Here is a 24,889-nt window from a genome sequence, read left to right on the forward strand (position 1 = left end):
AACGTCCCCAGGATGCACTCAAAAGAACAATTTCAATGGAGTTCAAACAACTGTTTCTTAAATTATCTTTGTTGTATTTATTCAAATCTTTTTCTCTTCAACAATAATTAGATGATTCATCATGTATTTCAAACAATGGGTCCCAATGCATTTCAGGCCTGCCCTTCTTCAGGAGACTTATTTTCTGCAATAGGTAAACATACAGCATCAACTTTTCAATTTTTGTGCTGATACCTTTATAATATAATGTCTGAAAAAGTTCACCATTCAATTGTTGGTAGATGCCAGGCGAGACCTAAAAGATGCCCTCTCTTGGAATGCTTCAGGTAAAAGAAACAAGCGATGGGGCAAGAGTGACGACGGCTACAAGCATCAAAGCGTAATGGAGAGAAATAAACAGCACCTTAATATGCGTTTGACCAGCGGAAGGGCATCAATAAACAAATCAATCAGCATACCTGCTAACCTGAACAAAAATCTTACAGTGTGAATAAGGGGCGCGGACTTGTGCCAAGAAATACCCAAGAGGCAATTTTGAACCCCACCCCGCCCGCCAAACCCCTCCTCCCCAAAAAATTAAAACAAGCATTGGCATAGCCAATAGGTCGCGCCTTTGGGACCTTATTAGTGGTTAGCCAGAGGTTTTGGCTTTGCCTTTTTAAGCTATGTTGTGGAGCAGTGTGGCTGCTGTGTAGCATGTTAAAAAATGATAATAAAGAAGACTGGCCACATTATTTAGTAGGCATGTGCATGCACTTAAGTATGCTTAATAGTTCCCAAATTGAAATGTTGTTACTTGGCGGGTGCACATCCTGAAAGCCACTGCAACCTTAAAAGGTATCCTACTTATTGAAGTGTATCCAGCTTTTTATCGATCCAATATAACATGGCTTTCTCCTTGGTGTGCTCTTGAACCTACCATAGGGGTTTATACTTCAAGTATAACACTGCTTGAAACATATGAGCTCTAGAAATGCACAGTTGAGAAAACAGATCTAAAAATGTGAGCTTTCAAATGTTTCTAGGTGGCAACAAGAGGAAACAACTTCCCAGGAGACGAAGGGCAAAGGGGAATTCCATAGTGCCACACCCTGTGAAGGTAGTTTTTTAATGACTGTTCAGACTGTTTTGTGTGAATTTACTACAAAAAGCAGGGAACCTTAATACTGACTGTTCGACTGGCAGTTTTCACTTAAAACAACAATGCACTCCTTATACGGTTTACCTTGATTGAATGTAAACTGAAGATCATTAAACTCTGTATATACATGCCTTCTTTTAGATAGCCGAGATAGGTGCTGGTTCAGAGAATATGCTAAATGTATATTGTACTTTATAATGTGAATGCGGAGTGTGTAAGTTGAACTGTACGAAACCCAATTACGATAACATAATGCCATGTATAAGTAATGAGCGTTTGACGTAATCTTCATGCTGGTAGCTGGTTTTGAATTTAGGAACAGTAACTGTATGCAACCCCAGATCATATTTATAGCATCCAACAAGCTCACTCACGATTCGTTGTCAATATGCGAGAGACTGGTAGGTTAATATTCGTTCTCAACTAATGATGACGTGTTCTTAGATTCATGCACCTGCTGCACAAGCGTTTATTCGCGTGATACGTCACGGTTACTTTTCCTGGTGGTTTGACAGTGTGAATTGTGAGCCGCTTAAGCACCTCGAACTTTAAGTGCTGTACAATGAATACAAACTAAATGAATTACTCAAGCCTTTAAATCAGGTTATTTTCGGAACCTGGCTTCAAACTTCAAAGGTTGGGGTGAAGGAGGGGGGTAGGTAGTATGTATGTGCCGAGTATTGAGTCGAGCGTTGCTGATGCCAGCTAAACCCGTTGCTGAGTTTGGAGGGCCATCTCCTTAACCAGTGTTTTTAAAATAGGATGTGCGCCTTTTTATAAGAATAGTGATTTGAACACCCCTGCTTCCACCTCATACCCCTATTAGCTATCTATGCCTAAATTTGTATGGAGTACCCTTCTCCCAATGTGGAGCACAGAAGCGCAAATTGGGTGCAAGTTTCAAATATTAGCGCGCAGTTTCACTCGGATGTCTCAAACCACGGTCATCATTTGATGAAAGCCAATACTTTGCACGCACTGTCAAACACAGACATCCGGGCATCTTACAATAAGCTTCACATGTCTCATTTTAAGTCACCTAGTTTCATGAGAAAATGGTGAAATAAATAGACAACGAGGAAAATGTTACATTCAGTGATGCTCATTTACGATAGCCTAGCAATGCGCTCCCTCCCCAGTGTTAGAAAACCAAGGTTGTAAAAAGGCAGGGCCGAATTCGACCAAGAACCCTTCAGTATTTGCCCGGCGTTAGCCGCCTCTCATACCATTCAATATTACCAAACAAACAGGCAGGCGCTGGAGGCTGGAAGGCAGGAAACAGGAGTTTATTCCGACGGAATCAGAACACGTCAAATCAGACAACAGGGTATCTTCTCGAGGTGCTCTAACCGCATCTCTGAGGCCTTGCCTCTTATACACAAGTTTATGGCTTTATTACATTTATGACATCCGTGGTATTGCTTTGAAGTACGAAAAGGCATCCTTGGAATCCCCGGTTCAGGCCCGTTCTCACACATATCTACAGTAGGGGTCCCCACCCAAATCTCAGCATGATGGCTATCGCGCAGCTGGACATTCCGCTGGGAACAGGAATGCGGGCGATCGGTCGGATCTAGGGGTGTGAAGGCATTGATTAATCCCCGCTCCTTTGATGTGAGGCGAGGTCCTACTGTAGGGGGCAATAAACTGCATCTGTTGGGCTAGGTGATGGCCTGGGATCAGGCCGGACAATCGGGCAGGGAGGAAGAGGTTATCAAAGGGCCTGTTCTATGAATGAGATGAAAGAGTGAGGGGGTTCAGCACGGGATGTGGCTCGGAGACAGGGTCGCGCTGGAGGTGCGTTTATGGCCCAAGCAGGAGAGACCGGGGGCTGTCGGGGCGCGGGGGGAATGCTTGCGAGGCCGGGGAGTGAGGGGGAGAGAGACGCGCAGGCTATTGGCAGTGGGCAGAGAGGCTATGGCACACAAAATGGCTGCCACTTACGTGCATGAAGGGGCCTAAAAAGGGACAAGATGGCGTGGCCACTGTTTCATGATTTTCACTTTACTTTCAACAGTGGCTGTGGTGAACATAAATGAACGCCGCTTATGTATACCTAATTTAGTCATTTTCCACAGTCCCCAGTTTTTATCATAAGTTAGTTCATTTCTGTTCATGTCACAGGTGAGGATGTACAAGCTGACATTAGTTATACAATTCGCTTTGGTAGCCCATATGCATTACGGGCAGATGGAAATAATTCTGCTATCAATGCTGACAGACTCGTACATAACCATATGTAGTCAAGGTGATAGGCGAGGAGGCAGTGCATACAAAATTAAATTAGCTGTGTCAAACATTAGACCTGGAGATGGGGACATTACTTACATGATGTAGGGAACTCGTTCGAATACAAACATGATGTCATACAAAAAAAAATTCTGGCAGAATAAGGGCTATTAAGTACATTACTTGAGGTCTGGACTCCGTGGGGATCAAAACTAGACAGCATGTTCATGTGTATGACTGGTGTTCTATAATCATCATGATACAGAGTTGACGCTTTCTTAGTTATCCATGCACAGTTGAAAGTGACCGATGTAAGGTTTCGAAAGCTCAATTGGGTGATAATCAATACAAAGTGGTTGGGAGAGGAATTCAACTTAATACAAGTGACAGTCAAGGGGTGGTAATGTTCAAAAAAGGTTCTTCTTTCCAGTGTCTTATTACAGCGAGCCATCACTGGTAGGCTCTCATTGTTCTTCCTCTTTTTTCGTTGGCACTGTTGAGCACCGGCGGTGGAGCTATGCGTCCAGCTCTAATCCAGATTTCGCGTTGCAGGGTGTGGCCATTCTTTGCTCTCGGACCACAGTCCTGATTGTCTTGCTCCTAACTGATCTACCATAGGTACTTTAGGCGGAGTACCCGCATTCCGTTCTTCTTTCGTGACAAACCCTATTCTATCTTTGTGCTGTGTTTCTTCTTGAAGTCAAGTTAAAAAAAACTCCATATGGAAAAAAAGGGGGGGGAATGGGGGCGTGCTTTGGGAGGCCGAGGGAAGAGAGGGTGGAGTGGGATCAGATCTGAAATGGACCAAGGAGGGCAGAAATCTCAAGCAAGTGGGCCCATCAATCGGGCTCAATGGGCTGGGACTTTCGGCACGAGCTGGTCAACATGCAGGGGCTTCTGAACAGCCCTTCTTTCTTTCATTTTCCATGTTGAGAATGGTGCCTCGTCCCGCATCTCTTTGCTCTGTGGCTCCGCCTTGGTCGAGGTCATAGATGTTCCCAGATCTGCAGCCAGGCTGTGCGTCACGTCCGGCCCCTCTCCTCTGATGACTGCATGTTATCTTTAAATAAGTACAAAAACAAGTCTTAGAGAACTGGCAGGGGAAGACGTTCACATACTTCAATTTCTCTCCCAACCCCAAGTAGTTGGGGAAACGTTTATCGGTCACGATAGGGTGGATGTTTATTAATCCTTACATCGGGGTATGCTATTAACTCATGAATCATCGCTGTGGTGCAGGTTTGCAGGCATTTTTACTATTTTCCATCATCATGACTGTTTGGTGTTTATTCCTGTTACATTCGCTAACGTGATTTATCTTTAAAAACAAGGTCATCAGCTACACTCTTTAAGGTTTTCTGGGATGGCTGGTACAGAACTGGGACCATTCTGAAAAAACAGGGACGTTTCGGACACTCTACTTTTGTGCAATGGGCGGTGGTAATCTGAATGATGAAGGCGGTGTTACTAAAGCACAAAAAAACCACTGACATATAGCTCCCTTTTAAGGGCCAGATTAGGGGACATCAGTCGTCTTACCTGTCCTTTCTTTCTCAGCCAATTAAGTTCCATCATTTTACAGAAAGGAGAGGTAGTAATATGGCAAGATACGATCGTTTTGTTTCTGTCAATTTGTTCAAACACTGTAGTGTTCAAAGCCAATTATACATGTACCAGCGAGGTACAGTGTCGTCATTTATTCAAAAGGGAGCAAGGGAGCCCTCAGAGGGAGAGAGCGTCGTGCGAACCAAATAGGCTATTAGTACACGTACAACATAAAGAGAGAGAGAGAGGAAAAACGTGTATAATAATAGGCTATTCAGTGCACACACACACATAGAACAGTACGGGTCAGTTTTACGTGTAAAAACACAAGCTGAGGGAAAACATAAATTCCTAGTTTACGTACACACAAATACCAGATAGGGCGCGACAGTACATACATCAAGTACGAAAACCTAAGACAAGACACAGAGCTATTTTGGGCAAAAGGACTTTGTCATGCGTGTTGCGTATTCTCAGTATTCCCTTTAATTCATTTGGGGGTCGAGCTCTTTTTATTCTCCTTCCTTCCTAATAGTAGACAATTTTTGTTGGTAACCTCGTTTCAAAAATACGTACTCCTTTTTAATTGGTCGGACACTAGTCCAGTCGTGCTTATACTCACGGTGGGGTCTTCCAACATCTAGCAAATGATGATGATAATGGTACAATTCCGGTTTTTCTATGAGGATGGAAGAAGAAGGGGTAAATCTAAAACATGACAATGTCCCTAATTTCTGGGCTGAGGGGGATTTTGGATGAACCCCGACCCGGGGTACTCTTAACTTCTCTTATTTAGTCAGCGCATAAATTGACTCACTGGTGCGCATTATTTTGGGTATACATTTGGGATATCGGTTGGGGTCGGGTTCGTTGTACTGCAGTAACCCTTCAAGTTTCTGGTGTAGGCCACTCTCCCATTTACTAGCTCCGGAGAGAGAGTCGTGTCTAATTAAGGAATGTGCTATACTCTTATTCGTCTTTCACATGCAGGTACCATGTTCGGGCTTAATTTTCCTAGCCCATTAACCGTTCGATCAACACCTCAGTCATACAAAAAGCATTCTTTTGTCAACCCAGACGTGTGCCACACATAAGCATTCATACGGCACAAATCAGGGCCCATGCGCACATTCATACCATACAAATTTTTCACGCTCCCAGAGATAGCTCCTGTATACAATGTACCATCTCACAGAGCTAGCCTATTTTTCTTCTTGCGTGGAACACGGTGCGTTTTAGGTCTTCTCCATACTTCAGCTGAAATTCCGATATTAACCTGCAGAAAAAGAAAAGAGGGGGAGGGGGCAGCGTTCAAGGCACATCAGCGCGCATAAACACGAAAATGTTTTTACCTACCACGTACCTGACTTATCTCTTTGGGATGTAGTACCTTGCATCTCGGCATTGAAGCCCAGAGGAACTGGTAGTGCGGCAAAGACAACCGATGATAGGCTGTTTATTACATAGATCGCTCGAGGGTGGTAGTACAGACCGCATGTAGGAAAGGGTCAAAAGCCAGGGGTATTCAGTATAAGGTGAGGGGGGGTGACGGAGTCATGTTTTCATTTGAAGGAAAGAAATGGTCTACAGTGGTATTGGGTCGTTCCTATTCGCAGAGCATGGAAATTATTGGGGGGGTGGCAAGTTTCACTGAGGGCTTTCGTGCCTTCAATAGTATGCGTTTTGCCTAACATTAGACTAGAGGGCATTCCTCTGGTGAGTTTTAGGAGCATTTAAAAACTCCTCTGATACACGGGGTGGGTAAAACAAGGATTATGATGTTTAGGATTCCGAGGACCAGAATGCACTCGGGGTTCATCACTAACAATACTTCGGGTCAATGTACTTCTTCGGGGAATTTACAACTGTAGTGTAATTAAAGATTCCTAGTTTGAAAAAGGCGCGCTTTCGATCCACAAGGGGGCTGTGAAGTAAAAGAGGTCTGGTCTACTGTCCTATTCATAGATGCATCTAAATATCAGGATCTTTACCTATTGCTTATGCTGCAGGAATGTAAAATACGACAGATCTTGACTATTCTTTTCGCATTATTTCTGTGTACTATGTCTTTTTAATTTTTCATAATAAAAATTGCTCCATTTTATTTGCCCTTCATTTATTTGAGGATAGTAGCCTTTATTCGAAAACCTACCAATCTAAGTGACTGTTATGATGTTAGTCCCATATATTTTAAAAAACTTTATTTGTGAAGATGTCAGCATTCAAATACGGGCCTCCAACCATATAGGCCGGTCACGGAGCAGACGGGAAACGCATGAGGTAAGGAGAGATTACACTGTAGTATAGAAGTACGTAACGGGCGAGCCATTTAATTTAAAAAAACTAAACGTGACTAATGGTTGCAGGATCAGTGAAGGTTTAATTTTATAATTGGAAGTATAACAGGATCAGTTACAATAAAATCGTTCATACGCACACCATGGGCGAATATCATGAGTAACATTACTTCGAAGCTTTAATAATACAATAATCAATAATGAATAAAAACCCACATCAATAGGGTTGTCCGCATGCCCAGTCAGTACCCTTCCCCGCCCGCCGTGTGCACAAAGACCGAATACATATCCCATAACATCAAGGCTAAGCAACTAGAATGTCATAAGGAGTTGCAAGTCCCGCCTATACTGGCGCCATTTTGGTTGAGGCCGGGCAGGTCCAGATTATAGTCCAAATGCCTCCAATAACTAGCGGTCAGACCAGAACCCCTTTCGGCAGTTCAAAAAAATTCCGTTAACGCCAACGGAAAAGACAGGCGGCATGAACCGTGACTTAAAGGTGAGGAAGGCAGAATCTTCCCTACCGGGCCACGCTGCGGTCCCACCGGAACTGATCGAGTTGGTAGTCTACAGTATCTCTTAGTAATTTAGGACAAAGGCTGGCGTTAGCATGAGAGCACCGCCATCTCGTGACAACGTCGTGGCCACTCCGGAGAGCGGGACAGCAGGCGTATCCCTCCGTCGGTGCACTGAATCGTCCTCCCTCACGGCACCAGATGAGGGTAAGGCGGCGGTCACCCCCACCGGAAGCCCGCGGGAGTCGGGGGCCAACGACTTCCGTAGAATCTCTAGAGCTGAGAGAACGTCTTCAAGAGTGGGGTTCATGCCCGAGCAGGCAAGCATCCGAGTTCCATGGTAGCCCAGAGCCATCTTATTGGACCAGGCCCAAATCCGGGGAGCCGGCCGCCATCTTGACAGTCCCACAGCAGCTGCCCTTCACCACGGCCACCGGAGCGGTCCTCCCCCCGGTCAGCCAGCCGCGGGGGATCCGCAAGTGGAACGCGAATGGCAGTCTTGGTGCAGGAGAGGAACCTCCATCTGGAGGTGGAGGGGGCCGTCTGCGCCGCCTCTCCGTGGGCGCCCCACGCCATCTGCGGGCGCCCCACGCCATCTCCTGGCGCAGGTATACAAAATGGCTGGACCAGGCAAAAAAGGGGGGAGCCATCAGCAAGGCATCCCCCGCACACAACTTGCTGGACACCATCTCTGGACAATCCGGGGACGGGCCTCGGCGCGTTGTGTTGCCTCCGGCTTATTCGCACAACGGTCCCTTTTGGTCGGCCTCCATTCTCCACCCCGGGCCGCCACCGATGTCGCCTCGCCGGCTGATGACTGCAGGCAAGGCCCCGGTCTCCACGTGCCGGAGGCCTCATTTTCCGGACGAGCGTAGCTGCGGATCTGCTGCATTCCGGAGCCCCCAGGACGGATGGTAGATATAAGGTTGTCGTTATTGGGCAGGGTGGGCGGCAGGATAGACACGTTTGGGCAGCGGGGTCGGCGGAGCCGGGCTACCTTGCGGCCATCACGGTGTCGAGCTCGGCTCCTCCCACTAGTTTCATATTTCTCATTAAGGGCTGTTCCTAGTGTTTTTTTGTTTTTTTTTAGCGGGGTCAAAAAGATCCCATCAGTGGCCTACTGACTTTGCTCGATTCCTTTTGTTTTTCCTAGCGATTTTTATGTCATAGTTTGTTGGAAAGATACAGCGGCTAATCCGCATTTTATATACATGTCCTTTTTATTAGGGGTGCCCTCCGGTGGAGCCGGATGATCTACCTCTAATAAACGGTCTGGGTTGAACCAACTACTGAACAATGGGGAGAAGATAGGCATGACGGGTTACAATGGGGACAATAGTCTGCACTACCTATCCTTCACTACTTTGCGAAGACTAGGCAGAATATTTCTATTCTACAGTATTCGCAAATAGGGAATACCCAAAGAGAGAACTAATTCCAAACAGTCAATGTTCGGAAAAACAATCAATCAATCAAATGAGGAATAAAATAGGCGCGACGGGTTACAACGGGGGCAAAAGCCTGCGCTACCTACCCTTCACTATCTGCAAAGAGAGAGGGAAATTCCTGTTCCTCCCCGTTTGTAGGCAGAGAAGATCCTTTCAAAGAACCAATTTCGAACAGTTAATGCTCGAACAAACAATCAATCAATGGAGAGGGAAGTAGGCGCGACGGGTTACAACGGGGGCAAAAGCCTGCGCTACCTACCCTTCACTATCTGCAAAGGGAGAATACTCCTATCCTTCCCCGTTTGTAGACAGAGAATCTCTCAGAACCAAACAATCAAATGCGTAATACTAGTATTTTCCAAGACAATCAAACAATCAATTCGCACTTCGTCGTGTTACACGACCTTACCCGGACCGCATGGACAGTTTCTCGTCTTCCGCTTCCAGCGCCTGATCGTCCTCTATTCTCCGTAATTGCTGTGGCACTCCTGATGGTTCCCAGTCAGGACCGTAGATCACTCGAGAGAGGTCTGCTCGGAACCGGTGAAGTTCGGATGATCGGCTGCCAGACGAGGGTCTATCGGGCAGGTGCACTTCCCGATCGTTGCAGTCGTTCACTCTGTCGTTGGGACCTCTCCCACTGGATCCACGTGTCGCTGATGGGCCCCACGTTTGGGACGCCAATTGTAAAAGGGCAGGGCCGAATTCGACCAAGAACCCTTCAGTATTTGCCCGGCGTTAGCCGCCTCTCATACCATTCAATATTACCAAACAAAGAGGCAGGCGCTGGAGGCTGGAAGGCAGGAAACAGGAGTTAATTCCGACGGAATCAGAACACGTCAAATCAGACAACAGGGTATCTTCTCGAGGTGCTCTAACCGCATCTCTGAGGCCTCGCCTCTTATACACAAGTTTATGGCTTTATTACATTTATGACATCCGTGGTATTGCTTTGAAGTACGAAAAGGCATCCTTGGAATCCCCGGTTCAGGCCCGTTCTCACACATATCTACAGTAGGGGTCCCCACCCAAATCTCAGCATGATGGCTATCGCGCAGCTGGACATTCCGCTGGGAACAGGAATGCGGGCGATCGGTCGGATCTAGGGGTGTGAAGGCATTGATTAATCCCCGCTCCTTTGATGTGAGGCGAGGTCCTACTGTAGGGGGCAATAAACTGCATCTGTTGGGCTAGGTGATGGCCTGGGATCAGGCCGGACAATCGGGCAGGGAGGAAGAGGTTATCAAAGGGCCTGTTCTATGAATGAGATGAAAGAGTGAGGGGGTTCAGCACGGGATGTGGCTCGGAGACAGGGTCGCGCTGGAGGTGCGTTTATGGCCCAAGCAGGAGAGACCGGGGGCTGTTGGGGCGCGGGGGGATGCTTGCGAGGCCGGGGAGTGAGGGGGAGAGAGACGCGAAGGCTATTGGCAGTGGGCAGAGAGGCTATGGCACACAAAATGGCTGCCACTTACGTGCATGAAGGGGCCTAAAAAGGGACAAGATGGCGTGGCCACTGTTTCACGATTTTCACTTTACTTTCAACAGTGGCTGTGGTGAACATAAATGAACGCCGCTTATGTATACCTAATTTAGTCATTTTCCACAAGGTCACTAGCGACAAAATACATTACGTTTTGTATGCAGTGTCCCGCGAGGGGGAAATCTGACACATAACAGATGGCACACTGCGCGCACGCAGCTGCTCGTAAACGGCTAGCCGTCAGCGGAGTCCAGAGTGATTCCAAGAGGTCGTTTTCCTAGAGCAGCGCATGCGCGCTTCGCTAGGCTCGACCTAAAGAGCTTGCTACAGCTGGAGTGATGTCATGAGGTGTTTCACACCCCTTAGTGGACGTCGGCTGTTCAAAGCCTCAGAAAACAAGCATTTACAATGCAACGGTTTCGCCTTTGCAAAAGTTAGAGCTATTCAATCAATCAATCAATCATGCCATTTGTATAGCGCACTACTCACCCGGGAGGGTCTCAAGGCGCTTGGGGGGAGGGGTATGCTACTGCTCGAACAGCCAGGTCTTGAGTTGTTTCCTGAAGGCGAGATGGTCCTGGGTCAGCCGAAGGTGGATGGGGAGGGAGTTCCAAGTCTTGGCAGCCAGGTAAGAGAAGGATCTTCCTCCGGCGGTGGCTCTTCGGATGCGTGGTACGGCTGCGAGGGCGAGGCTGGTGGACCGTAGCTGGCGGGTGGGCGTGTAGAAGGTCAGGCGGTCGTTGAGGTACTTGGGGCCCAGGTCGTGGAGAGACTTGTGTACGTGGGTGAGGACCTGGAACGTGATCCTCTTGTCGACGGGGAGCCAGTGCAGGTTCCTCAGGTGGCTGGAGATGTGGCTGCGTCGGGGGACATCCAGGATGAGTCGGGCGGAGGCGTTCTGGATGCGCTGGAGTCTTTTCTGTAGCTTGGCTGTGGTTCCGGCGTAGAGGGCGTTTCCGTAGTCATTGGCATTGTAAATGACAAATTTGTTATTTATGTGTTGGTTTTGAAAACATAAATAAATGGCATTGTCATTTACATTGCCAACAGCGTAATCTCTCGCAAATGTAAGACCTATTGTACCCTACTGGACGAGCTCAGCAGACAGCAATTACTACCACACACACACACCCAGAGCCAGCCACACACACCCACACACCCAGAGCCACACACACACACACACCCAGAGCCACACACCCAGAGCCACACACACACACACACACACCCAGAGCCACACACACACACACACACCCAGAGCCACACACACACACCCAGAGCCACACACACCCACACACCCAGAGCCACACACACCCACATACCTAGGAGAGTCACACACACCCACACACCTAGGAGAACCACACACACACACACACCTAGGAGAGCCACACCCACACACCTAGGAGAGCAAGCACAGCGAGGGGGCAGGGAAGCAAGCAAGCACAGTGAGGGCGCAGGGAAGCAAGCAAGCACAGCGAGGGGCCAGGGAAGCAAGCACAGCGAGGGGGCAGGGAAGCAAGCACAGCGAGGGGGCAGGGAAGCAAGCACAGCGAGGGGGCAGTGAAGCAAGCACAGCGAGGGGGCAGGGAAGCAAGCACAGCGACATACAAGTCGGGTGGCACACTATGTTAAGGCAGATTTTTATCGTATATGTTTTAAGCCACTCCCTTAATTACACTGGCCACGCCCCTTGTAGAGACCCTCCAGTTTTTCGTCCCAGTTAAAGCCCTGCTGCTCCCTACGTGTTCCTCCATACACGGCGAACCCTCCCCATGGCCCACACATCTCCCCATATCTCAGCAGTGATCTTCGGTGCCCTTCACCCCTCCTCCTTGTGCTCCTCGTGCCGCGCTGGCAAAGGAACGTCTCATCATATTTGTTGCTATAGTTTGGTGCCTTTTAAAGGCTGGGGTGTCTGAGGTGTCGGCGGGCACCCCTGGCAGTACCAGCGCCCCGGCCCTGCTGGCCTTCATGGTGCGCTCCTGCCCGGCTGACTCTGAACAGCTCCTTAATGTTTTTAGAGGCAGCGCCGCGGCCCGTCCCTAAAGCGCCACTGCGGTCTCATTTGCATGTAAACTACCCGTGAGGCTCTGCGCAACGAGGACCGCGCCTGATTTCCATATAACCTGCCGCTGCCAGCCTCTGCAATTAAGTATCGTTTCTTAATTTGGAACAATTCTTCTTTCTAATGGCGTACGGTTGGAGGAGGCCTGACGGATGCCGGCGTGGACTGCAGCAAGCCTCGTCCACCCAGTGTGACTCTGACCTGGGCGTGTCGCCCTTCGAGCACTCACCACTCCTGATCCCACTGTTCTCAAGGTCACCATAGCAAGGGTCTGCCACAGGTCCACCCCACACCTAAGGACTCCTTAATACTGACCCCACCCTGGCGCGTGGCACCCCACCGGACCTGTATACTGCAGTATACCACGTGGTAGCATGCCGCCAAGGACACAATGCTATACTCCTGCGGTGTGTTTTAAAACCCCAGTGCATTCTGGGGCTTATAGGACTGGTTCAGTTCCGTTGCTCCAAAAGAACTCAACTCACCCGCCTGAAAAGAATGATTTGTAAAAGAAAAGCCCAGGACTCGGGCATTGCGTCCTTGAGAGAAGGCGTCCTCGGGACCCCTATCTGCCCTTGTGTGACAGGCAGGGCGCCTGGAATTGCCGATTTATGTAGGGCTCCAACATGTCTAGAAAGGATCTTTCCACCCTGAGGTGTTGCCTCCCTCTTGCGTTGATCAGTGCTTCGATATGATTTTGAAAGGCTGGGCACTGAAGCTGTTAGCTGAGCTTTCACTTCGATTCAATTGCTTTCTGCTCCTCAGGACTGGAGACGAGGCTCTGCCCTCCTCCTTGAGGCATTAAAAGCCCAGTACAACAAGACGGCACTGCGGAGCTTCTCAAGTAAGCTACTGCCCGGCCACCATCTTCGGAGAAATGACCAAAGCAAACATAAAAAATAAAAATAAATAAACCACCGCCCACCGCCGCAATGACGTTCTACAAGGGGCGGAGAGGGAAAAAATCGCCGGAACGCCCACGAATCGCCTCGGACAATGACGGACAGATCTATCTTCCAATGGCTAGTCTCCATTTATGGAGCTAGCCAATGGAAGTGAGAGGCGGGACAAAGGCACATACTGTTCCAACATAAGATTTCGCCTGCGCGAACGCCAGGCGAAACCTAATGAGCTGAAAACCACTATTTACAGTGGTTTCAAGCCAGTTTCCCTTCTACCGTGTTATATCGGCTCCTCACTGGGAGACTCTGTGAAAGGAGCTGATATTGTGTGTCACACAGATGCACCGTGTGAGTTGGCAGGTATGAATCAGTACTTGTTCCATGCTGTGTCGAAGAGAAGAAGGCACACATAGAGAAAGTAAAACAGGAGGCACTAATAAAAAGCAAGGAAAGGAGTGACGATGAAGCCAACCAATGGTAAATAGTGGACGCACTAAAAGGCCCCTTTTCAGAGTGCTTTTTAGAATCAAACATTTTTATTATGCGGACAGAACATCGTTGTACACAGCCCAGCTGCCTACATCAACTCGCCGGCAGGGTGTATTCCTACTATAATCATACACAGCGTCTGGGTTTACAACCCGGAGGTCGACCCCGCGTATCTGTTGCTGCACCCTCACCCTACCGGATGCAAAACTCCCGCCATTTTAAATGAGAAGAGTCCAAAGAAAACAAGGAAAAACATTGAAATCTCCCTCCTCCTTCCCCGCCCCCCCCCCATGTCCCCCCCGACCACCCTCCCCCACCCACCCAGACCCACCCCGCATCAGCCCTATCTAGCACCACCTGATCACTGGGACCGCGTTTCTCCCTGAGATGTAACCCTCCAATTCTCAAGTGTGTGGAGTGGCGCCTACCGGCTCTAGAGAGATAAGTTGTAGGATTTGTAAGTACTTCGGGCACGTCACCTCCCGGAGGTCCTTGGACAGGAGCTGTAGAAACGGTGCCCAAAGGGTAGCATATTCTGAACCCTTCCCATCCATACCCAGGGAAAGTCGTTCCATAGCAAGGGTGTGCCACAAGCGTTGAAGCCAATCCCGAAAGTCAGGAATAGCTGGGGAGCCCCATTGCGCTAAAAGCACTTGCCTCGCAGTCAGCAAGGCCAATGCAATTTGCCTGCCAATGAGCGAGCGTAAGGGAAATAATTTAGGATGGGGCAGCCCAAGTATGGTGTGTTCAGGAAGCCGGGGTAGTGTAATCTTAAACGCTGTGTCTAACTCATCAAGCACCGTTGACCAATAGCGTTCTAGTTTTGGGCAACGCCATAGCAGGTGAGTCAAATTCCCAGACATCCCACAACCCCTCCAACAGAGGCCTTGTAGGAGGGTGGATACCAGACTATTGTTACCCCAGATTTTTGCCTTGTGTTTAGCTGGTTTTCTACTTATTTGGCCTGGGATGCTGCTAATCAGGGCCCCAGGCTATCTGCTCTCCCTTTAAAATTGACTCCATGTACCCTAGGTGCATAACTAATTGGGATTGGATCACCTTATCAGCCCCTGTACAGTGTACTATAGGTACCCAGTGCATAGGTGCATCCAAGGCCTACCAGGGGCTGCAGCATGTCTTTTGCCACCCCTGGCTGGCCATCCAAACTGACACAACTGGCTGATCACTCAGCTGGGGCAAGGTGGTGTAATCACCCCTTTCTTAGATATAGTATACCTATGTCTAAACCTATATCTGGACACATATACACCTATAAGTCACTCCTATGGCAGGCCTTAACAATCCTGGAGGCAGGGTGCTTGGTTTTATGTGAGATGGTGCTCTAGCATGAGCTGAGCCTGTCTGCAGCTTTCGGAACCATGTCCTTATAGCTGTTCCAGGGTATTGCCATACCATATACTCTTAAGTGCATTATAATCCTCGCGGTTTTTGCTAACTTTGGTTTGGCTTTATCAAAACATGCCGTGTAAGGTGTCATACACTTTGGAATACTACCCCCTCGCCAGTTCTGGCGACGGGGGTAGCATTCCACCCTTCTAGAGGGAGAAGATATGTTACTTTACTTAAATGCGGTTAAAACTAACCAGAGCCTCAGCATCACAAAATGGATGCTGCTGCCACAGACACAAGTCTGGCCTCCTACTGTTGACCGAAACTCCGGCAGGGGAGGCCTGGACAAATGGTATCCTGTCACAGGGAGGTGTTACACCACCCCAGACAGGAGATAGTGGATTGAGGCAGGCAGGGCGAGTGAAACTAGACACTGCCTGGGGCGCACAAGGCTCCCCATGCATAGCCCAGTTCAAACAGGTGCTGGGGCACTCCAGCCCCAGCTCTGGCGCGAACCTGGACAAAGGGAAAGGGGTGTAACCACCCCCTTCCTGGGTCCCACCCATAGGAGGGACCTAGCAGGTAATCCAGCCCCTTGATTTGGAATAAAGGTAGGAGCTGTGTCCATAGACTTTAGATATCCTGACTGAAACTTTGAAACGAAACTCTGGACCCTTCGGCATCCCACTCGACGTTACGTTAAAACGTAACGTTACGTTAAAACTATTTGTACCGCGCACATTCACCAACGGTTTCTTGGCGCTCATTGACAAAGAACGGTTACCAGGGAGGAAGGGTTACTCAAATGCTGACTGAAATAACAGTGTTTTTAGCAGTGTGCGAAAACACGCAAAGTCGGAGCAGAGACGGAGGGCCAATGGAAGAGTGTTCCAGGTGGAGGAGGCCAAATAAGAAAAACTAAGTCCACCATGCTTTTTCCGTCTATATCTGGGTACCTCAAGGTAATTGAGAGAAGTGGAGCGGAGAGCTCTGTGGGGGATGTATCGTGTCAGGCGGGAAGAAATGAAGGCAGGGGCTGAGTCAGAGAGGGCCTTGAAGACAGTGCATCCAAGTTTGAAGCTACAACGTTTGGAGACGGGGAGCCAGTGAAGGTTACGGAGGAGAGGAGTGACATGCTGATGTTTAGGCTGACTAAAGATCAAACGAGCAGCCTAGTTCTGCACCAGTTGCAATCGGTGGAGGTGGTAAGCTGGGATCCCAGCATACAGAATGTTAGCATAATCGAGTCTGGAGGTGATGAGAGCAATAATAACAAGAGTAAGGGCCTCTCTGGAGAGAAACCTACTAATCTTGCGAATCCGCCTAAGATGGAAAAAACAGGATGAGGTGACAGAGTTAATTTGTGGTCTCATGGACAGATCTTCAGAGATGATCACCCCCAGACTCTTCACTGTGCTCACCGGGGTAGGTGCCGTCCCCAGAGAAGGAGGCCAAAAGGCAGGGTTCCACGAATTGGCAGAGTCACCCACCAATACTAGCTCTGTTTTTGTAGGGTTCAATTTTAATTGACTATGATACATCCATTCTGCAATGGCCATCATTGTGGACTGAAAATTAAGAGAGGAGGAGGGAAGGGAATCGATGGGGAAGATTAACTGAAGATCATCTGCGTAATTGAAAATAGTAACCGGAGTATTTCGGAGGGAAGCTAAGAGGGGTTGCAAATATAAATTGAATAATAAAGGTGACAGCGCAGAGCCCTGAGGGACCCCACAGGTTAAAGATAAAAGAGGTGCAGAAAAGGTGGATAAATGAACTGCCTGCGAGCGATTGTCCAGGAAAGATCTGAGCCAATCGAGGGCGACCCCCTGGATGCCAGCGTTGTTGACACGGTCGATCAAAATCACGTGATCGACCGTGTCAAATGCTGCTGACAGGTCCAGCAGGACAAGGGCCTGGGAGATGTTTCTATCGGCACCTTTCCTGAGGGAGTCCATGACGGCGACTATGACCGCCTCGGTGGAGTGGAGGGGTCTAAAGCCAGCTTGTTGGGCATCCAGGAAGGAAGAGCTCTCGATGAATGTACTGAGGCAACGAGTGACGTACGTCTCCAGGATCTTTCCTAGATAAGGGAGAAGGGAAATGGGTCTGTAGTTGCTTAAGATGGTGGGGTCTGCATTAGTCTTTTTCAGGATCGGTAGAACCGCTGCCTGTTTAAAGGAGCGGGGAACTTCTCCTGTAACTAGGGAGTTATTAAGCAAGGCTAATGGGGGACCAGGGCAGACCAGAAAGGCCTCTCTCAGAATCTGAGGGGGGCATACGTCATTAGGTGAGCCTGAGCTGACTTTGTGAAGCAAAGAAGAGAATTCTTGTAATGAAATGGGTGGGAACTCTGTCAGCCGGCTAGAGTTCATAGGGGGAAGAGGAAGGGGTAGAGGGGATGAAGGAGCAGGAATATTCTTTTTGATAATAGTAATTTTTTCAGAAAAATAAGCGTTAAGAGAATCGCATAAGGATTGGGTTAGTTGGGGTTGGGGTGTGACCCTGTCAGGAAGGGAGAACTCATTGACGATGGCAAAGATGTCTTTAGTTTTATTCGTGGAAGCCATTATTTTGTGAGAGAAGTAGGCAGTTTTAGCTGCCAAGATCGAATTTTTGTAAGATTTAAGAGTTTCCACAAAAATACTTCTGAGTTGGGGATCGTAATTGCGTCTCCAGCGGCGCTCAGCTTGACGGAGAGCAAGTTTATCCGCCTTGAGTTGGTCAGAGAACCATCGCTGGGCGTCGTGAGGACGCTTAGCCTTAATTGTTTTAAAAGGGGCAACTTTATCACATGCATGAAGTAGCCATTTTTCGAGGTGAACCGCTTGATCGGCTATCGAGGTTGAAGTAGTAGGCGGGGAGGAGGCCAGTGCACCGTGAAAGTCAGCCAGATTTGCTTTTTTCCAATTCCGAGCAACTAGATTCTTGACTGGGGGAGGGAGGCAAACAATATGAAGAGAAAGATAAAAAGATATAATGCAATGATCGGACCACGAACAGGGAAGGACAGAAGGGGGGGAAAGGTCAAGGTTAGATGTCCAGATTTGGTCTAAGATGTGACCCTTCTGATGAGTAGGAGTATGAACATGCTGAGAAAAGTTCATACTGATTAAAAGCTCAGTGAACTCCATAGAGGTCAGACTTTCGTGGGCATCAGATGGCCAGTAATTAAAATCGCCGATAACCATGATGTGAGCATGATTGATCGCGAGTTGCGAGATATAATCACCAAAAAGTTTGGGAAAAAGAGGCATGTGTTCGGGAGGCCTGTAGACGAGAACACACACAAAAACGGATTTTGCTGAGGACAATTTGATAGATAAGCAGTCTGTTTTAGGGATGGGAGTCACGGACATCTCTACGAATTTAAATTCAGAGCGGATAATAGCCGCCACCCCGCCACCGGTCTTCCCGGTAGGGCGGTTGGCCTGCATGATGTAGTATCCCGCAGGATTTGCTGCGAGGACGTCAGGGGCCGAGTCCTCCGTAATCCACGTTTCAGTAAGGAGGAGAATATCAATGACGCTCTGGTGTAATAGTTGGAAGATCTCAAGCTGGTGGCGTACTAGGGAGCGAGTATTCAGATAGTGCACTGATAGTGAAGAGGAATTAGGAGAGGGGGAAGGGCCAGGGAAGGGGTCATCAAGGAGAAGGGTGTCTAGGACCTGAGTGGCGGATGGAATCAGTATACCACACTCGTGAGCAGCCCTCGCAGTGCGGGCAGAAATGGGCCATGAGGAGTTAACTTTCATGAGGTCAGCGGAGGAATAGGACATACAATGGGCATTACGACAGGGCCCTGGGCCCGGTCGGCAGCGGACGGGCGCAGACGGGCTTGACTTGTGCGCGACTTTGGCGCGAAGTCGGCGCTCCCGCTGCGCTCGTCCGCTGCGCTTCCGCCATGCCGCCATTATATACTGGTGGTGAGGGAGCACTAGACCGCTCACCTGCAATGAGTAGGTGCAGGGCGGAAGTGTTGTCGCCAGCAGGAAGTGGCGCTCAGCTGACCCTCCGCACAAACGGTACAAGCCGGGGCGGAACGGGGCCACGAGCGACTAAAGTGCAGGTAAGAATGCGCTTGCAGTAAACGCAGCGGAATACATCTAAATAAAGTTTTTTAAAAGACGATTTCCAAACTGCTTTGAAATCAGCAATTTGTATTAAAACACAACCACATACTGTTTTAAAATAGACGATTTTTCAGAGTGCTCTTAAATTCAGCAAATTCTGTTTGAGAGATTCTACAGCATCCTAACACACACATTCACAGCCTAGAATGCCGCGTTTGTCATGGAAGACGTGGAAGACTGAAGAATCTCCCTTGTGGTCAAGGAGTGACCACACTGTGCAAACAGGCACCATCCAGCGGCCAACGGTTTGCTTTGTTGCAGCTCCCGTCGGAGCTCGAGCGACAGAGATCGACAAGAGCCGGATTTCCAGACATCCACAGCAAAGCTGAGACCCGTGGAGGCGACGTGAGACCGGCCATCTAGAAAAGACTGCGAAGTGCTTGCCGTGCAGCTCCCGAGGCACCCTCGAAGCTGTGCATTGTGGACTGAGAAGCCCCAGCCCCAGGCAGCTTGTGCACCGAAGATCACCACTACACACTCATCGAGTGCTGCGTGGGGCCCTTTTGCATTTTCCTGCTCGACGCGTCTGCCGGTCACTTGCCCGTTGGCTAGTGGCCTCTACGACGACGAACCTTTGAATTTACTCTGCTAGTCTGGTTGCTCCAGACTGGCCCTCGCTCCCCTGAAAAGGAGCCACCGCTCTGACCTTGCTGGTCCGAGTAAGAAGCGATCTTCAAATCCTGCGTGGGTTGCCTTTGCCAAGGCCTGTTGACTCCAATCCGGAAGCCGACACCGCCGACAGCGAGAGCCTTCGTGGGTGAGTCCGTGTTCCACTCCTGGTCATTGTCGATGCCCCCGAGTCCACGTGGCAGCGGAGACAAGCTTCTCGACATCCGCCTGATTGCGCCCGACATCGCCTGGTTCCTTCCTGGTTCCATCCTGGTCACTGACTAGTGACCCAGACTCTGTCCCCTCTGCTTTCAGGTACTCTACATCTTCGATCCACCCTTTGATCCAACCGGACTCTTCTCTCCTGGCCGCCTGCAGCATCTTCATCTCCAGGCTCCATAGAACTCCACGACGAAACCCGACACACTTTGGCACCTATGCACCCGCTTCCTGTGGGTGAGGTAACGATCAAACACCGGTCCTCCTGTAGTGGTTTACACCACTAGTGTCCTAGTTTTAAGTGGCTAAATTCTAGTCCAGTCGGAAGACTTCTAAAACAGTAACTTTGTAACTTTTACACGCCATTGACTTTGCATTGGTGCATGCGTGTGCTTTAGGCACTGCACCCGAGTCCCGCGGGCTACTCCCGTCCTAACTACAGTTAGTCCAGTGTAGTCCCAGCGATTCACAAGGCCCCAGGCCCTACCATTGTTCGAGAGGTGGTACTTATACCACTATTTTAGTATATGGTTTAGGTGGCCACCGGGCCTATCCAAAATTGTGCAACTTTGTATGTTTAACTTTGCTTTTGTTTAAACGCTTGTGCCTCTGGACTCATAAAGAGTACCGAGGATTATTCTAGTAATAAATACATATATTTTTATAATATATAACTTGTGTGGTGTCCTTTCATTTGATATTACAGTATTGCATATGGTAAAACAGCTGGCTTCACATGCCCTCTTAAGTTAACCCTAAGACTGCTTAGGTCCATGCTACCCCTAGGATAGCTTGTCTATAAGGTTGACTTACAACCACCACCAAAAGGGTTGTTTGGACTGATACAAGGTGCTCACTAGAATAGTGAACATCATACATCAGGCCGACTTCTCACAGGCCTGATTTAGCTTTATCCCACTGCGTGACGCGCGCTGGAGTATAAAACCAATACGTCGCTGTTTTATATACCGATTCAGTCCCTGCTGTGTTAGAGGTCCTATGATGCGCTCGGTAGAACACTTGCTCCCACTCTTTAGTCGAAAGGTGGCGCCCTAACGCTATCTCCCAACTAACTTGCGCCTTTGTTCGCTGTTTCCGGGAGCAACGTAGAATCATGGCGTACAGCTCCGTGATAAGGCTCCGGTCATCTTTCTTACCAACGAGCCATCGCTCAATAGTCGTGAGCGGCCACGACATAAGGGCCACATTGGCCGGGCGGGTCACCCAATGTGCCACTTGCGCATGATAGAATGCGTCCTCCTCAGCCAGTGGGTAGTAGTCCGACCGCAACACGGAAAATGGGATCAGCCCATCTAAATCAAAGAGCACACCCACCCGCTTACAGCCTTTCTCTCACCAACGATGGAAGACCGGCGAGGCACGTCCTGGGGGGAAGTCGGGATTACCCACTATTGGTGTCATTGGGGAAGGGAAGGAAGTCCATCCCTTACGGAGCGTCAACTGGTCCCAAGCCTTTAGCGTCGGAGATGTCACTGGAGAGGAGTACAATCCCCACGCTCTGCATTTACGCGGCAACCAAAGCTCTCGCCAGATATTACATCCGGCTACTGTTTGGTCCATGAACAGCCAGTGCTTACTGGACATGGGCCTGTTCCATTCCACTATATATCTTAGACAGGACGCCTGAAAATATGCCGCAAGCTGAGGGAAACCCAGGCCCCCAGCCGCCTTCGGGGAGGTGGTCACCGTGAACATAGCACGTGGCCTTTTGTTGTTCCATAGGAATTTATTTAGCAACCCCTGGAGTTTCTTCAACATACCAGACGGCGGCATTAGGGGCAGCATCTGAAACAGGTAGAGTATTCTAGGGAGGATTGTCATCTTAATGGCGGCCAGCCTACCAAACCATGCCAAATTAAGGCGGGACCAATCCGATAGGGACTTAGTGACCTGTTCACCTAACACAGAATAATTCAAGGAGAGCGTTCTGTTTAGGGTCAGGGCAAGTCATATACCAAGATACGTGATGTCTGAATGCGTCCATTGAAACTCAAAGTCCCTCCGCAGATCTGCTACTTCAGCAGGCGGGATCGAGATGTTGAGGATCTGTGATTTAGAGAAGTTAACTTTAAACCCCGCTGCCTTATGGAAAGCATGAAGCTCTGACGATAAATACCGTAGTGAGGAGTAGGGATCTTGCAACGCCAAAATGACATCATCCGCATACAGACTTATTTTATGCACGTCGGCTCCGAAGCGGATAGCGGAGATATCGGGGTGGGACCTGACACGCTGGGCAAAAGGCTCCATATAAAGCGCGAAAAGAAGCGGTGAGAGGGGACACCCCTGCCGCGTCCCCTTATTGATGGAAAAGGGGGCCGATTTGCATCCATTTACTCTTACTACCGCTTTGGGAGTTGCATAAAGGCACTGGACCCAGCGCAAAAAGTTGTCACCCATGCCGAACGCTCTCAGCACCTCAAAAAGAAAGCCCCAGTCCACCCGGTCAAAGGCCTTCTCCGCGTCAATAGACAGGAAAGCCTGTGACTTGGAGCGATGCACCAGGTCAAGCAGATGGAGTAGCCTCTGTCTGGTTGGTATAAAGCCTGCCTTATCAGGGTAAATCACGCCATCCATTAGAGGACTAAGCCGCGCTGCAAGTATTCCCGCTAACAATTTAGCATCTATGTTAAGGAGCGATATCGGCCTATAAGAGCCGCATTCGGTAGGGTCCTTCCCGGGCTTAAGAATGACCGGGATGTCCGCCTCAGACATGGAGGGGGTAACTGTCCCGGTGTCAAGGAAGGAATTGAAAAGCCGGGTTAGAAAGGGGCCAATTCCCTGCAGAAGGTCTTATAAAAAATGGCGGAGAACCCGTCGGGCCTGGGCGATTTAGCCAGCTTGAGCCGGGAGATAGCAGAAATTACCTCCTCCACACGGATCTCCGCATCTAACGCCTCAGCCGATTCGGGGAACAGGGGCGTGATACCGGCTGCCGAAAGATATCGCTTTATATCTTCAGGGGATGCACCCTCCCTCGTGTACAAAGAGTGATAAAAGTGGCGGAAGGAGTCAACAATGTCCTCATCGTTGGTGTGGGATGTCGCCCGGTGGTCCTTAATTTCTGTGATGGCATAGGCGTGGGCCCGCGCGTAGCCTGTGCGCAAGCATCTTACCCCCTTTATCTCCACACAGGTAAAATTTGTGCCACAGGCGCAGTAAGGCATAGGCTGCCCTATCAAGGTCCAGGTGTTTGAGCATGCATCTCTTCGTTTCTAGCTCTCTCCATACCCTAGGTGCTCCTGTCCTCTTATGTATTGCTTCCAAGCCTCGCACTTCCCCCTCTAGTTCCTCTCGCTTCTCTCTGTGCAACCTAGCGTATGTAGCCGCAAGTGCAATTAAATCCCCTCCGACCAATAACTTCAGGGCCTCCCAAATTGAAGCAATCTCAGTGTCCCCCACCGTATTTTCAGCTAAGTAGTGAGTGATTGTGTCGCGGATAATCGTGACCACAGAATCAGAGTGTAACATGGAATCTCTAAGCCGCCAGCCGGCTGAAGGCGGCCAGGCGCAATTTAGGGAGACCTTCACCGATATGAGTGCGTGATCGGAGAGAGAGCGTGGTGTAATGTCTTCCTCAGAGAGGTGTGGTAAAAAGGCCGTCGTGGCTAGGAAGTGATCCAAGCGTGCATACGTCTTGTGTGCAGCTGAGTAATAAGTAAAGTCGCGCTCTTGGTGATGCTGCACACGCCACACATCATGAAACCCACCTTCATCAAGCCATTGCTTCCCTTTCCTAGTCCAGGCGCCAGTATGGAACGTCCTATGTTCTGACCTATCTAACCCCCCATCCATCACAAGAATAAAGTCCCCATCCACCATAATTAGCACATCAGGGGAGGCTAGAACGTGTGCCAGGGCAGTGCGAAGGAAGGGCTCTTGCTGGGCATTCAGGGCATATAGAGATCCTATTGTGAAGATCGTGTCCCCCCCACTGAACCCGCACTGCTAGGAACCTCCCTCTAATATCTACGACTTGGGCCAAGACCTTACAACGCACACGACAACTAAACAACAGCGCTACACCATTTTTCTTATTTGGGCTCGAGGACCAGAGCTGTAAGGGATAACGCTTGTCCTGCATGCGCTGGACATCTTTAGTGAGAAGATGGGTGTCTTGTAAGAGGCACACATCACTATCCGCGTTCTCAAGAAGGGTCAAAATTGCAACTCGCTTCACAGGGTTATTGAGCCCACAGACATTGAGGCTCACCACCTTCATCTCTCTAGTCATTGCACACTACATAGGAGAGGAGGGCGATTGCACTAGACTCAGCTAGGACTAGACAGCATAGCACATTCAAATCAAAGGGACTGTTCCTGTCCTCTGGATCCCCCCATTGATAGCTCATCATGACCAACATCTCAGCCACTCTACCATAGCGGGAGGAGAGTATCCTCATCCCAACCCCTTCCAATAACCCCCTGTGACTGATGCCGAGTCCCTCC

General features: G+C 49.3%; 1 protein-coding gene across 2 annotated transcripts in view; it reads right to left on the minus strand.

Annotated features, from left to right (window-relative positions):
* Positions 1 to 24,889, minus strand: part of TERF2 (telomeric repeat binding factor 2) — a 578,117-nt gene that overhangs the window by 160,725 nt on the left and 392,503 nt on the right. The window lies entirely within an intron of this gene.

The sequence above is a fragment of the Lissotriton helveticus genome, chromosome 12 (genome assembly GCF_964261635.1).
Source record: "Lissotriton helveticus chromosome 12, aLisHel1.1, whole genome shotgun sequence".
NCBI lineage: Eukaryota > Metazoa > Chordata > Amphibia > Caudata > Salamandridae > Lissotriton > Lissotriton helveticus.